The sequence below is a fragment of the Periplaneta americana genome, chromosome 17 (assembly GCF_040183065.1).
Source record: "Periplaneta americana isolate PAMFEO1 chromosome 17, P.americana_PAMFEO1_priV1, whole genome shotgun sequence".
In the NCBI taxonomy this organism is placed as follows: Eukaryota; Metazoa; Arthropoda; class Insecta; order Blattodea; family Blattidae; genus Periplaneta; species Periplaneta americana.
In genome coordinates, this window is record NC_091133.1 from 13,980,283 (window position 1) to 13,994,393 (window position 14,111).

At 35.8% G+C, this 14,111-nt stretch overlaps 1 protein-coding gene across 2 annotated transcripts in view; it reads right to left on the bottom strand.

Moving 5' to 3' along the window:
* Nucleotides 1–11,372, bottom strand: part of LOC138692619 (zinc finger protein ZFP2-like) — a 68,226-nt gene extending 56,854 nt beyond the window's left edge. For both annotated transcript variants that reach the window (XM_069815652.1, XM_069815651.1), the window contains exon 1: nt 11,272–11,372. The gene's annotated coding sequence lies outside the window, so the exon portion shown is untranslated. The remainder of the gene's footprint in view (nt 1–11,271) is intronic.
* Nucleotides 11,373–14,111: the final 2,739 nt, after the last annotated feature.

Sequence of the window (14,111 nt, forward strand, 5' to 3'; positions counted from 1 at the left end):
CCAACTGTTCATCCACCTTAGAATAGAAACGTCAATCCATTATTCGCAGGAGAATTTTCTCCGAGTGCGATATTAGGTTGATAGTCCTAAATTCCTTATATTGCTTGGCATTATTTTTCTTCAGTATTAGAAGCAACACTGTCTCCGCAAAATCTTCAGACCATTTGCCTTTCTCATATATTTCGTTGGATGATAGAATTTGCTTCTTGTCTTCACCCAAGCATTTCACTAATTCAATGGGCATTCCATCCACTCCTGTTGCTCTCCATTATTAATTTCCCTATGCGTTAGTTCAACTTTTTGCCTTAAAACAGAATTTTGTTTTTCGTTGTGTGATACTACTACTTCGTCTTCTATAGCCAAGTCATCTGGACGATTCCCTGTCTCATATAACTCTTCTACATATTTCCTTCATCTATTTACTATTCCTTGTTTGTCTATTAATTCATTTCCGATTTCGTCCTCTATCAACCAAATGGATTTCCTGTTATTTGTGAAGTCCGAACATTTTAGTTCGCGGTACATTGAATCATATCTTCCTTTACTCTCTAGATCCTCTATTTCTTCACATTTCTCTTTCATCCAGTCTTCCTTCACCTTACCAGTTTGTCTTCTCAGTTCGTTGTTAGGTTTTCTTTACTTTCTTCTACCTTCTTCTGTGTCGATGTTTCTCCATTTTCTCCTTTTCTCCATTTTCTCGGAACATTTTCCCTGTCACCCAAGATTTCTTAATTCTCACATCTTCTCTGTGTCCCGTTGTTTCATTTGCTGTTGTCTGTATACAGCTCTTTAGATGAGTCCAGTACTGATTAATATTCTCAGGAGTGAATTCTAATGTAGCAGTTTTCTCTTGAAAATGTGCTTCAAATTTTCTTCTTTTCTCTTCATTCATCAGTTTTTTCACATTCAATCTCTTCGTCACCTATGTTCCTCCTATCTTCTTCAGACGAGTATCTACTTCGCCTATCAGCAGGATATGATCTGAGTTAATATCCGCTCCTGGTAGAGCAGGCGTTCTCAACCTGTTGCTCGCGAGCACCATGGTACTCTTTTAATGACATTTGGTGCTCTCGCCATATGAGTAAAAAAAAGTACTCGCGAGCACGCACGCTTCAATTCAAAGTTTGTTGTACGAACTTGAACAAATAGCGTTCCTATCCATTCAATATATCTTACAGACCTGATAGATCTTTTCGTATTTCATGCTGTATCCAATTCAGTATGGACTTAGTCAGAAAAATGAAGATCATCCCTAACACGTAGTATTGTTCGTTTTATACACAATGGAATTAGTGCAACTACAATCAATGATGCCATTAAAAACTATATAATATATAGTGATATTATCACTCATATACAACACATGGACACAGATTGATTTTATGTGTATTCAGTGCTTGGATAAGTAATTTTCAATATTGGAAATGCCACTCCCTAACATACTGAATAGGTTATTTTACGACGCTGTATCAACATCTTAGGTTATTTAGCGTCTGAATGAGATGGTGACAATGCCGGTGAAATGAGTCCGGGGTCCAGCTCCGAAAGTTACCAGCATTTGTTCATATTGGGTTGAGGGAAAAACCCGGAAAAAACCTCAACCAAGTAACTTGCTCCGACCAGGATTCGAACACAGGCCACCTGGTTTCGCGGCCAGACGTGCTAATCATTACTCCACAGGTGTGGACTATATGTATCAGAATTAAACCGAAAAAATTTAAGGGGTTGTGGAGGGGTTCAGTTAAGTATTTTGAGATGGAGAACTAAGGATCTGCGGGTTTAGACCGGCTCATAATGACCTGAAAAAATTTGTGGGCCAGTACGCTACTAATTGAACCTGCACGTTGCATAGCAGTACAATATTGCTGTGTTTCTGTGGCATAATTGGTAAACAGTGTAGATGGTTTCCGTCAGAGGATGAGGTCGAATTTGGAAACTTCGGCAGGTATTAAATAAATAAAATAACAAAAATTAATAAGGCTGAAACAAAAAGCAATGAAGTGTCTCATAATTTGCCGGAAATTTTATATATTCTGTAAAAGCTAAATTATGGAGAAAAAAAAAAACAGCTGATTAGTTCTTAAGAGCTGGGTATCATCCAATCTCTAATAATGTCCGAAATCCTCCCATACCATTCCTTATTAGAGATGGTAAAAAAAGCTGGAACAGTTTTTTGAAACTGTTTCACAACTGAAACTGTTTCGATACGGAACAGTTTCGTGATATAACCTGTTCCAACTGTTCCAAAGAGTATTACACTGCTCCAGTGATCACTTCAACATTCCACATGGTTCCAAGAGATAAACAGTATAATTTCTAAACAGTTTTCCTCCTCTTTGCTATCTGCAAAGACCACGTGTAGTGCTATCATCAACCTCCAATCGAAAGTAGATATATTATCCATGTTCCACACGATCTTCGTGCAATAGTAGCCTATGTAGGATCGCGCAATTTAATTGTACGAATCAAATCTATACTAATAATAAATCTGTAGCCGAAATTTTTCTGGTAATTTTCGATTTTCCAAAAATAAGTGGTCCTAACATATATAATTAACCACCCTGAGACCGAAAATCGTTTTTTTGAAATTTTTGTTTGTATATCTGTCTGTCTGTCTGTCTGTATGTTTGTTACCTTTTCACGCGATAATGGCTGAACCGATTTCGATGAAAATTGGAATATAAATTAAGTTCGTTGTAACTTAGATTATAGGCTATATGGCATTCAAAATACGTTATTTAAAAGGGGGGCTATAAGGGGGCCTGAATTAAATAAATAAAAATATCTCGCTTATTATTGATTTTTGTGAAATATGTTACATAACAAAAGTTTCTTAAAAATTATTTCTGATAAGTTTTATTCTCTGAAACATTTGGATAGGACTGATATTTAATGAGATAAATGAGTTTTAAAATTAAAATAACTGCCATCTAAGGCAGTGCATTGAAATAAAAAACAAATGACTTCGTCTATAAGGGGCCTTGGACACAACAATCGAAAGCTATAAAACATAGCCTACAGACAATGTTTCTGTGTTTGTATGAAGTAATATCGGAAGCTAAATTAACCGAATTGTATAATTAATTATTATTTCATCATTGGAAAGTGTAATTTCTCTGGATGGACATAATGCTATAATGTTATTACAGTAACTTGTGAGTGAATTGAGGACAGGTAAGATTAAAATAGCTTCTTATGCACAGAAAACTTGATAGTTATTCTGTATATTCATTGCCTGTATTTCTTATAATAATGTTTATGAACATATTCATTTTTATCTCAGAGAATTAACGAACAACGAGAGTGTATTGATTTAGTATGCAGTAATAGTACGTTAGCTTAGCAATCCATTAGTTTATAATTCAAATTTTAACTATGCTCAATTGAATCGTGTTAAAATACATATGCAATAAATGCAATGCAAAAAAATTGGTTAATGAGCCAAGCAGATTATGTTGCGCTGTTGTAAAAGTTGTTCCTCCTGAGATTCAAGAGCTCCCACAACAAATTAAAAACTTTCTAATTCGAGTACATCCGTTATCAACACACTTTTCCATAATATAATATAATATAAACATAATAATAAATCTGTAGCCAAAATTTTTCTGTTAATTTTCGCTTTTCCAAAAATAATTGGTAATAACAATTAAGAAACATGTTAAAGGAATTGTCATTGCACCAAATGAGTGGTCTCTGGATCAAAATGATCGCATTTTAATATTTTAAATACAATTTAAATTAAGTAACATATTAAACGATTTATCCTTCTATCAAACACGAATGTTCCCTGGATCAAATGTCCTATTTTAATTATGTAATTACTTTATATGTATTTCTAACGGGTGCAGCGGAGTGCACGGGTACGGCCAGTTCCCTAATAAATCTGATATTAATTATTACCTGTTCATTGATGGAGAATATGTTCATGGTGCCCTAATATAGAGTTAATTATTAATATACCGCGAAAAATATCATCGGCTAATGTCATCGTTATTAAACTCTCCTAGGGTTATATGCATTATATTTACTAAAATCGATTCATTTTGAATTGAAGTTATTTACTGTACCCATAACAGTAACCTACGAAAAATGACTTTCGTTGTCATAATACACTGAACAGCTGATTTTAAGACGATTCAAGGGCTTTGAAACATGTTCCTGTAGCAGATGAGAGATTGAACACTTGGAACAATTGGCACTGATGTTGTAAACATATTTTCATGAAACTGTTATTTCGGAACAGCTTCGTCCATGAAACAGTTACAATCGAAACTGTTACTTAAAAAGAACAATTTATCCCATCTCTAGTCCATACTCCTATTTCATTTTAATGGATCATGAGTATCAAATGTAAGCAACTTTAACTAACAACTCTTATTTTTCGACGGATATCCTAGGATCCCTACCTTGAAGGTTACTTATGAATCAGCCACTAGAAAAAATTGTTAAAATACCTTGAAAATACTTAGGATTTATAGTATGGAGTAGTGGAAATTGGATGTGATCACTGTGAGAGCTCTATGCCCACCCAGTCTGCCCCAAATACGTACTTTACCGTAAAACTGGGCAATTTTGCACCATCTACAATTTTTTAATTGTACATGTGATTTTATAGATCTCCTACAGAATATTCCGTTTGTCTTGTAGCTGTTTTTCAAGTCTGTGATTTGAGGTACCATCTGGTGCAAGTCAAGTTACCAATCGTTTATTTGTCCATCATCTACGTAATGAGTTGTTCAAATGGTGATGAACGTTTTCTGTTGAGTTGCTGAAACTTTCGTATCACATAGTCAAAAAGTAAGTTTCTAACAATAAATTTATAGTACTTATAAGTTAGATAACGCAGAAGTGCATGCATTTTACTCTTCACCTGACATAATTAGGAACATTAAATCTAGGCGTTTGAGATGGGCAGGGCATGTAGCACGTATGGGCAAATGTAGAAATACATATAGAATGTTAGTTGGGAGACCGAAGGGAATAAGACCTTTGGGGAGGCTGAGACGTAGACGGGAGGATGACAAAATGGATTTGAGCGAGAAGGGATATGATGGTAGAGATTGGATAATCTTGCTCAGTGTAGGGACCGATGGCGGGCTTATGTGAGGGTTCCTTAAAAGCCATAGGTATAAGTATACTTATAAGTTTGGTTTGCACATAGCAAAACATTAAAATAACGATTCACATGGATTAAATGAGTGAAATTAAGAAATGTTCAGTCACATTACTCTGAAGTATAACTTTGCACCACAAACTTCTTGAAGGCATTTACAACAACACACATTGTGTACCAGTGAGCCACATTAGTAGTCAAATGCAGTATGTATTACAGTAAAATAGCTTTAGAATATGCGTTCTTCACTACTTACTAAAGCATTATATCACAGTCTGCTATATACAGTCACGAAGCTTGGGATGATTTTTTGACAAAGAGTTGCATTTCTCGCGATAGTTACTAGCCGCTTGGAGTGCTGTGAGTACTAGGAACAATAGACTGTGTCACTGCCATCGTGATCTAATACAGGCCGTAAGGTAGGCCATGTGACTCACTTAACCCGATCACGAAGGGTGGCGTTTCAACCATATAAATTAATTGGAATGCATAAAGAGTAACATATATTTCTCTAAAATGTAGTATAATTGCATTAATAAAATTTAAAACAATGATTAGGGGACACTTCAGACATAATTCCTTGCGAGTTAAGGTGTAATATTATTTTTGTTGCGAAAATTAAGTTGTTCGTATGTGTAATACCTGCCTTCTCGATTAAATATTGCGAAATTCTTGTACATTCATTTATGCAATATTCAATAATTTTCAGTTGCACCGCATGGATATTTAGATATGTTGAAATTATAGGTTATGTTTACTGTACCAGTTGCCCCTTTCTGTTTAATTTTAGTGGTCTCCAATGCCCTGTCAAAACTTATGTATGTTATATCATATGGATATTATAGGTTATGTTTACTATATTTAACATATATTCCTATATTCACAAATACCCATCATAATTAAACATAATGTCATGTATGACACCCGTCACATTCTATTTGTCTGTATTTTAATACTACAATTGAGTACTGAATTATTGTATTTATCTACTACCTAAGAGACGAAGTAACACAATCGTAAGTACACTAATTTCACAGGAGTGGTATGGTAAATTTTCTACCCACAATTAAGAAAGGTAGATGTGCTAAATTAAAATCACAATATAAATTCGTTTTTATTGAACCTCAAAATAGCTTCCATTGTAAACTTGAAATGTTGACACGTACAGATTATGTTAACATGTAAAATTCTCTTCACATTAAAATAACACAGTTTTGTAATTATTTCTGCAACATATTATGCAACAAGAAGTAAACGGAACTTATGGACAAATTACACTAAATAAAGCTTAGAAATGATATGAAATAAAGTTATAATATAATACACTCAGGGATAAAAAAACCGGACACTTTAATATTTGCTGGTATTTTGCAAAACATTATCTTCTCATACAATATTATGGTAGCCATCTGTTGTTATGGAGACGTGTATACATTGTTGATTGTTTTTTGTTTTATAAACAAGCCATTACAACCAAATATTCCAATTTTGCTTTCGGAGTCTCAGCTATAACAATTTTGTCTCAACCATTTTGTGCTTCATTATCGTTATCATTCGTTATTTCTTTATTTTTACATTTTCTGAGTTTAAGTGGGGTTGTAACATTTGTCTTGAAACAAGATGCGACCTGAAGATGTGGCTCGAGCTGTAGCCCTTTATGATGATGGACGCAGTGTACGTTACATTGCAAATGTTATGAATATGGCTAGAAGCACAACCCATGATGCCATAAAACGGTATAGAGAGACCGTAGAATATACCAGAAGACCAGGTTCGGGTCGTCCAAAAGCTACAAATCCAAGTGAAGACAGGTATATGGTGTTGAGAGTTCTTAGGGAGCGCAACCTGCCAGTTACTAGTGTAGCCCAGCAATTTGTTAACATGCATGGACGCCCAATTTCGGCCAAAACAGTTAGAAGGAGGTTGAAAGCAAGTGGACTGATATCAAGTAGACCTGCAACTGGTCCCAGACTTCTCAGGATGCATCGAGTTGAACGACTGCGTTTTGCAAATGATCACAGGGACTGGAGAAATGGACAGTGGAGCTGTGTTCTGTTCACCGATGAGTCCTGTTTCAATCTGTGCTCACCTGATGGACGTGAAAGAGTTTGGAGAAGGAGGGGGGAACGATTTTCACAGTGTTGCATTTCCGAAAATGTGTCGTATGGAGGTGGTGGAGTGATGGTTTGGGCAGGAGTGTGTATGGATGCTCGTACAGAGTTGGTTTTTGTTGAAAATGGAAGACTAACAGCTGATAGGTATATAAATGAATGTTTGGCTGATCATGTTGTGCCATTTGGCCAATTTGTAGGCGATAATTTTGTTTTAATGCATGATAATGCACAGCCGCATACTGCCCATGCGGTCGGAGATTATCTCCAAGAAGTGAGAATCCATGTTCTTCCATGGCCAGCAAGAAGTCCAGACATGAACCCAATTGAACACGTGTGGGACATGCTGGGACGGCGTGTTAAGAATAGACGACCGAGACCAGAATCGTTACAAGAGTTGAGGCGAGCACTTGGCGAAGAATGGGAACTTATTCAAGAAGACATTGCTAACCAAATTGAGAGCATGCCAAGACGTATGGATGCAGTTATTCAAGCCAGAGGGGGTGATACCCGTTACTAAAAAGAGTTTTTAATGTTTAAGGCACCATAAAATGAAAAAAACAGTTAGACCAAACGATGCCATAGTTATATGCCCTTTGTAATTTTTTGTAAATTTTCTCATCAGAGATTTTTTTTTTCAAATGTTGTCGTATAAGGTGCTAAATGAAACATTATTTTGTTTAAATGGGTTTTGTTTGATTTTGAAATAATTGGCAACAAAATACAAGCAAATATAGAAGTGTCCAGTTTTTTTTTGTCCCTGAGTGTATTTCACTGAGCTCCATACACTGAAATAGAAAACCCGAACAAACATTACGGCCTGGTCTAGATCGAAAAAGCATTGACTGTGCCGTATTTCGCATTTTTGTGAAAAGCTATGTAAATTGTGAAATGTTCGTTATCGGTTGTAATAACTGTAAATGGCTAAAATACAATAATTTGAATAATACAATGGGACAAGGAGACGTTTGTAGTACTATAAATTGTAAGAAAAATAGGTTAGAGTTATCCTTCTTCCGAAAGATCCAGGAAGGTGAGTTTATAGAATATAATATATATTTTATGAAAATAATATATAAACTTTAACTATTTCATATTTCAATAGTGGAAGAAAGGTGTTAATTTTTTCAAAAGAACACGATATCGAAAGTACAATACATTTTATCGTCTGCTAGGGAAAGAGTCTGTGATGAGGCGATAGTAGCGATCCTGGTGGTGAGCAACTATCTATGGATGCATATTTCAGCTGTCTATGTTTGCATATTTAGTAAGTATTAAGCTTCGTGACTGTATATAGTAGACTGTAATTATATTATTCCATTCTAGTAAGCATGACTCCATGTCTCATATGAGGAACTACAGGAGAGACATCACAAGAAAAACAGAAGCAGAAGAAGACACTCTAAAAAGTCAGCAAAGAGGAAGACTATTGCAGCAAATCAGTACTCTGATACTTAATCCCATATAAATGTAATTTTGGATGATGAAACTGATATCAGCATTGTGTCTTCTAAGTGTAAAAGCCGACCATGTGCTGCAAAGAAAACAGTGACAAGCTCTGAACCCAGAGGTGTCAAACGGGGATACTTTCATGTTCCAGAGATTTTTAAATATTTGATTAAGAAACAGGAACTATGTAGGATGTTAAAAAAAAGTATCCAATATTTCAGGAGGTGCTAGTATGCATCAAAACAAGAAAAAATGTCTAATAAACATGGGTCCTACAACACATACTTTCTGAGATCAGAACATTTGTTCATAGGAAGTGCTCAATGTGATGTCCATTCATGGCAATGCATTCCTCTGCCCTTCGGCGTAAGGAATCACTCACTTTTTGAAATTGACTTGTTTGTTCTTGATAACCAGAGGTCTAAGGGATTTAGATTTGAGGAACGAGCAGGCCAAGGTGTGAGGCCTCCCCAATCAATCCAGCGGTCCTGAAATGTCAGCATCAGGTGTTCACGCTCATTAGGGAAAAATGTGCTGGTGTGCCATCATGCATGAACCACATCTATAGTCTTTGCTGACATGGCACATACTCCAGCAAGGTAGGCAATACAGTAATTAGGAAGTCCTCATAAACGAGCCTCAGTTAATCTCTGTGGTAGCATGTATGGCTCTTAATCTATCGCCAAGAACGCCTGCTCATACGTTGACTGAGAATCAGTGCTGAAGCCTCGTTTCTTCAAGTGCATGGGAATTTTCATTAGCCCACACATGCTGATTACGAAAATTCACAACACCATCTCTGCTGAACCCCACTCATATCCACAACCAAACTTTTCTTTTCAGTATTCCTTGCGACATATCAGTATTCCATGCCAGGGATGTCAACTACGGTATGATTATCTGGCAGCCTGCAGTATTGTAGGCCACAAAAATTCATTGCCATAAATCGTCACATTGAGCATCTCCTATGAACAAGTGTTCAGATCTCAGAAAGTATGTGTTATAGGACCCATGTTTATTAGACATTTTTTTCTTATTTTGATGCATACTATCACCCGCCAAAGTACTGGATACTTTTCTTAACATCCTATATATGGTCATGTAACAATGATCTAATTGTTTGATTATTGTTAGGATTCATTATTGTAATAATAAACATGATCTCTATGATGTGAAAGTTGAAAGTATTGTAATTTTGCACTAGTTGAAGTGTAGTAGGGAAATATAGCAAGAAGAATCGTTTGGTGCAATGATGTCCCACATTGCTCTACAAGACTGCACCAATTTTGAAAATTTTTTCTTATTGTATTTATTGTTCCAAAGACCTGAATTAGAATAAATGTTTAGGTTCTAATCATAGTATTGACATATTTTTTAAGAAACACGGAAATTATTTTTTGTCGATTTATTGTAAGAAGACCTTAAAATGTGGTGCAAAGTTGTCTACTTTCACGGTACTTTACTTATATACAAAATACGTCGTGTGTGAACATGGCCATATTTCCTGAATGTGACGGTGTTTTCAGTGCCGCCAATATCTCAAATAATACTACACACCTAATCTAACCGAACCTACCCTAATCTTTCACATAATATAAACATTCAACCTAACCTATCACATGAGACACACCTATGCCAACCTAACCTGTCACATAATACTACACACCTGTAGTAACATTCCTCACGTTTAGTATTATTTCGTTTGCAAATGTTGCCCTCCTTAGTGTATGTCGTGTCGGGAGTCATCTATTGGAAAAAGCGGAAGGTGATGGTGAGAGATTCTTGTCTCCATTTTTCGTTAGTTCGTTAAATGTGTGTTTTGTGCTTTAATCAATGTATTATTGCAGTGATAATTCCATATATATAGTAAAGTAGAAATTGAAATGTGTTGTGGCTGTGATAAAAGTGTTGAAAATTGGCTTACGGCGCCACATTGCCAATGATAAAAGTGTACACTATTTGTTCAGTGGCCGGTGAATACTTTACCTTATCCAAAATTGCATGCCTACAACCCCTTTGCAATGAAATAAATCTCTTCGGTTCAATTCTGTAACCGGTAGATAGTGTGTGTGTGTGTGTGGGAGTGTATTTTTATTGGGTTATTTTACGACGCTGTATCAACAACTCAGGTTATTCAGCGTCTGAATGAAATGAAGTTGATAATGCCGGTGAAATGAATCCAGGATCCAGCACCGAAAGTTACCCAATATTTGCTCATGGAAAAACCTCAACCAGGTAACTTGCTCCGACCGGGATTCGAACCCGGGCCACCTGGTTTCGCGGCCAAACGCGCTGACCATTACTCCACGTGTGGACTGTATGTATGTATGTATGTATGTATGTATGTAGGCCTATGTATGTATGTGGGAAAATTTCAGTATACGGACAGTTACAACTTAAAATACTAAAAGGAGCAGATTTGTCTGCATTTGTCGAATGCCCATCATCATGCTTTCGAAAAGGCACTTTTCAGTGCCAATAATTTATTTTATGTGCATAAGGTTGGAATTTTGAAGTAAGAGGGGAAAGGAAAGAATCCGTGTTCTGAAATTTATCCGCAAAAACTTTCAATACTCACGGACAGTTATTTACACCCACCTATGAAGTATGAACATGAAAATGAACCGAGTCAGCAATATCCTCACTTTCACATTCTGAATGTAGGACAAATCATGCCAGACTTTGCAATTACGATCAAGTGTGCAGTGACTACGGATTTCAAGAAAAAATACTATTAAACCCAAATTAAAATAATAAATATGACAAGGGATTTACCCGATTTGGAGCAATAGCGGTACGGTCTGCGGTTTAATTGGACATAATTTTATTCTTATTTTTCATCATTGGGAAATGGATTTAATTCTTAAACATAACGAAAATGCAACTGAATTAGAGGCGAGCTATGATTTCTTATTTCTCCGCTAAATGACCGACACTGGAGTCCAATATGAATTCCGTGCAGTCAGTATTAAATAGAGAGAGCGTATAGCTTTGCAGAACTACGCAGAACGCTAGGGGGTGTGTAGTAGGAGCCAGCGATTTTGGCAGACGGATTTTGTTAATCTAAACTCCAGAGCGAGTTACTCACCGATGCAAGGTCGGGTGATATCTCTGCATCAAGCAAACTGAAGCTGGAATGGGTAGGTCATAACGGTAAACATATAAAGATCCGAGTGGACTTAGACGGACAGTCACTTCCAAAAACTATGCACATATAGCTAAACTATAGAACTACAGTAACTATAATGTGTGCATGTAGTAGCCTATATGAAAAGAGACCAGTTCCCGGCACATCTTTTTCGAGGTAATTCCAGTTGCCGCTGCGTAGTCTTTTCGTCGTTACTATAAAGTATAAAGACTATATAATAGAAAAAAAGAAACTATTCTATAATCAACAGACTGATTAATTAACTTACAGCTCCTTAAATCCTATACTTAGGTTTTTGTTAATCCTTAATAGAGAAGACTGAGTTTTACTAAATTCGAACATTAATAAGAGTTGGAAAATGGGAGCAGTAGGCTAATGATCAAAATAATTATACCGATTTATTTTTTTAATCAGCAGACGTGCAGCTTTCTAACTTAAAACAAAAACTCACTCATAAAATTGGGTTAGACTATTCATCTCATCTCTCAGAATTGTTTCAAAAATGTATAAGGAATGTAAAACGATTCAAATACATGTACTCCCTTCATATAACTTTTCAGGTTTTTCTTACTTCCTAACTTAGCAGAGAGGAGAGAGAAAGGAGTTGACTGTTTCAAAAATTCACTAAAGCATATTTAACAAGAGACATAAAATTTAAACATTTACAATTTAGGTTAAACATTCTTAGATTTTTTATATACCATCTCCTAAGGTGCTGATGAAAATGCAGAAGGGAGTGAGAAATCTCATGTCATCCGATCTCGATGAAAGTCGACTCTTGGGGATCTTTTCGATCACAGAATACGAATAAGGTATTATTTTGCCCGACTTTGTCCCTAAAGTGATGGACTGGGACAAAAATGAATGAGAAATTAAATTAGGTATTTTAGGGGTTTTCGAAAAGAAAATTACGAATAATACAATTTGTTCGAATTCAATATGGCAGTTTCAGTACTATGAATTATATGTATTTAAGAAAATAAAACATCGGATAACGCAGATAGACATAAACGCAGTTACCGGTAACACATGTACAGTATTTAAGGGAGTATGTAACAGCTTTCGATAGTATACATTTAGTAAAATCCAAAAATGTAATTTCTATATATTCTGAATGAATTTTGTGCTGGAATTTAGTATAGTAATCAGCCAATACCTCTAGATTAATAAACAACTTTTTAGAATCCAACTTTTATTGTGAATGGTAATTATATTTTTCAATTGGTGCATTTTGTGCAGGGAAAATTGGTTTCTCCGATATTTTGTTAAAATGTTATGTATTATTTAACGATCGAACCCGCAACCTTGGGCATAGAAGGCCAGCGATATACCAACTCGCCAACAAGGTCGACCGATATTTTGTACGATTTCGGAAATTTTAAAATGCTTTCTTCCCTGTTTTATTCACAATGTGTGTGTTGACATTGTAATATCCATTGCAATTCCATTTATTATACAGTTATATAAATCTAACTTCCGTGACATGCAATTTTATCCAATTAACCAAATTATATTTTGATCAATAAGAAGACTCGTGAATAATTTCAAGGGAAAAATTGTTCCGGGGCCGGGTATCGATCCCGGGACCTCTGGTACGTTCAACCAGAGGTCCCGGGATCGATACCCGGCCCCGGAACAATTTTTCCCTTGAAATTATTCAAATCTGCTTTACAGGGAGCTTTACCTGAAAGACTAGATTTGGAAGAAGACTCGTAATTTTATTAACATGAATTGGCTCACGACCAATAGAAGATCCCTACATTATTACTGGACATATCTTGTATATTGATCTGGTAAGGATAGGATTTTATATATGTATATAATATATGCAATGTTTTTTTCCTTTCAATTTAGGAAATGTAGGAGGTGTATTGTAAAATTAATGCGAACGAAAATCATTTACATGTATTTAAGGGATTCTTTAAATCGGACTGTATCCTGGTGTGTTTCATAATAACGATATGGGCTGCCGGTATGAAAATATGACGATACAGAACGTTATCGCAAGTCATTCATGCAGCTCACACATACAATATTGGCTCGCCTACTAGAAATGTTATTGAGGTCACCTGCCAAAATCTCTGTCTCCGACTATATCAACATCCAAACGCTGACGAGTCACGTGACTGGGAAGATTGTAGCCGAATTCTATAGATTGACATACGCGCGTGAAGAGTTTCAAAGGGAATACTGTCATTTTTTAAACCTAGGACAATATGTGGAAATATTACGTTGTTCCTATTTTATAATGAAGTTTCACTAATTGTCCAAACTCCCAATATTTGCTCAG